The sequence below is a fragment of the Etheostoma cragini genome, chromosome 18 (assembly GCF_013103735.1).
Source record: "Etheostoma cragini isolate CJK2018 chromosome 18, CSU_Ecrag_1.0, whole genome shotgun sequence".
Classification (NCBI taxonomy): domain Eukaryota; kingdom Metazoa; phylum Chordata; class Actinopteri; order Perciformes; family Percidae; genus Etheostoma; species Etheostoma cragini.
Window position 1 is genome coordinate 288607 of NC_048424.1, and position 3265 is coordinate 291871.

Sequence of the window (3265 nt, forward strand, 5' to 3'; positions counted from 1 at the left end):
ACATTTTTCAACATATTATACTATGACATTTTTCAACATACTATACTATGACTTTTTTCGACATACTATACTATGACTGTTTTCGACATATTATACAATGACTTTTTTTACATATTATACAATGACTTTTTTTACATATTATACTGACTTTTTTTACATATTATACTTTAACGTTATTATAATTATTATTATTATTATTTCATGTATATTGTATGTATGTATATTTTGTGTGCTCCTGTAACACTGTAATTTCCCATTTTTTTAGGGATCAATAAATATCTATCTATCTATCTTATACTGTGACTTTTTTCGACATGCTATACTATGACTTTTTTACATATTATACTGTGACTTTTTTCGGCATATTATACCGTGACTTTTATCGGCATATTATACCGTGACTTTTTCAACATACTGTACTCTGACTTTTTCGACATACTATACTATAACTTTTTTGGACAAATTATACTGTGACTTTTTTCGACATATTATACAATGACTTTTTTCGACATACTATACTATGACTTTTTTCGACATACTATACTATGACATTTTTCGACATATTATACTATGACATTTTTCAACATATTATACTATGACATTTTTCAACATACTATACTATGACTTTTTTCGACATACTATACTATGACTTTTTTTGACATGCTATACTATGACATTTTTCGACATATTATACTATGACTTTTTTCGACAAATTATACTATGACTTTTTTCGACAAAATATACTGTGACTTTTTTCAAAATACTATACTATGACTTTTTTGACATACTATGACTTTTTTCGACATACTATGCTATGACTTTTTTTTTTAGGGGCGGCTGTGGCTCAGTGGTAGAGCGGTTGCCTGCCAATCGGAAGGTTGGTGGTTCGATCCCCGCCCCTGCAGTCATTGTCGAAGTGTCCCTGGGCAAGACACTGAACCCCGAGTTGCCTCAGGTGCTGCGCATCGGAGTGTGAATGTGTGTGAGTGTTTATCTGATGAGCAGGTGTGTAGATGTGTGTGAGTGTGTATCTGATGAGCAGGTGTGTACCTGATGAGCAGGTGTGTAGATGTGTGTGAGTGTGTATCTGATGAGCAGCCCCAGCCACAGTGTATAAATGTGTGTGAATGGTGAATGTTTCCTGTAGATGTAAAAGCTCTTTGAGTAGTTGTTAAGACTGGAAAAGATATATAAATACAGCACATTTACATGTGACTTTTTTGACATATTGTACTATGACTTTTTTTGACATATAGTATGAATCTTTTGACATATTATACTATGACTTTTTTTGACATACTATGCTATGACTTTTTCGACATATTATACTGTGACTTTTTTCGACATATTATAGCATGACTTTTTTCGACATGCTATACTATGACTTTTTTCGACATGCTATACTATGACTTTTTTCGACATACTATACTATGACTTTTTCGACATGCTATACTATGACTTTTTTCGGCATATTATACCATGACTTTTTCGACATGCTATACTATGACTTTTTTCGACATGCTATACTATGACTTTATTCAACATACTATACTATGACTTTTTTCGACTTACTATACTATGAATCTTTTCGACAAATTATACTATGACATTTTTCAACATACTATAATATGACTTTTTTAACATACTATACTATGACTTTTTTCGACATACTATACTATGACTTTTTTCGACATATTATACTATGACTTTTTTAACATATTATACTTTGCCTTTTTTCGACATACTATACTATGACTTTTTTCGACATATTATACAATGAATTTTTTCGACATATTATACAATGAATTTTTTCGACATACTATACTATGACTTTTTTCGACATACTATACTATGACCTTTTTTCGACTTACTATACTATGAATTTTTTCGACAAATTATACTGTGACTTTTTTCAACATGCTATACTATGACTTTTTTAACATATTATACTATGACTTTTTTAACATATTATACTATGACTGTTTTTAACATATTATACTATGACTTTTTTCGACATATTATACTATGACTGTTTTTAACATATTATACTATGACTTTTTTCGACATACTATTCTATGACTTTTTTCAAAATACTATACTTTGACTTTTTTCGACATACTATACTATGACATTTTTCGACATACTATACTATGACTTTTTTCGACATACTATACTATGACATTTTTCGACATACTATACTATGACTTTTTTCGACAAATTATACTGTGACTTTTTTCAACATACTATACTTTGACTGTTTTCGACATATTATACAATGACTTTTTTTACATATTATACTTTGATTTTTTTTACATATTATACTGACTTTTTTTACATATTATACTTTAACGTTATTATAATATTATTTTTATTATTATTTCATGTATATTGTATGTATGTATATTTTGTGTGCTGCTGTAACACTGTAATTTCCCATTTTTTTAGGGATCAATAAATATCTATCTATGTATCTATCTATCTATCTTATACTGTGACTTTTTTCGACATGCTATACTATGACTTTTTTACATATTATACTGTGACTTTTATCGGCATACTGTACTCTGACTTTTATTCGACAAATTATACCGTGACTTTTTCAACATACTATACTATGACTTTTTTCGACATATTATACAATGACTTTTTTCGACATACTATACTATGACTTTTTTCAACATACTATACTATGACATTTTTCAACATACTATACTATGACTTTTTTCGACATACTGTACTATGACTTTTTTCGACATATTATACAATGACTTTTTTCAACATACTATACTATGACATTTTTCAACATACTATACTATGACTTTTTCAACATATTATACTATGACTTTTTTAACATATTATACTATGACTTTTTTCGACATATTATACTATGACGGTTTTTCAACATACTATACTATGACTTTTTTAACATATTATACTATGACTTTTTTCGACATATTATACTATGACGGTTTTTAACATATTATACTATGACTTTTTTCGACATATTATACTATGACTGTTTTTAACATATTATACTATGACTTTTTTCGACATACTATTCTATGACTTTTTTCAAAATACTATACTTTGACTTTTTTCGACATACTATACTATGACATTTTTTGACATATTATACTGTGACTTTTTTGACATACTATGACTTTTTTCGACATACTATGCTATGACTTTTTTTTTTTAGGGGCGGCTGTGGCTCAGTGGTAGAGCGGTTGCCTGCCAATCGGAAGGTTGGTGGTTCGATCCCCGC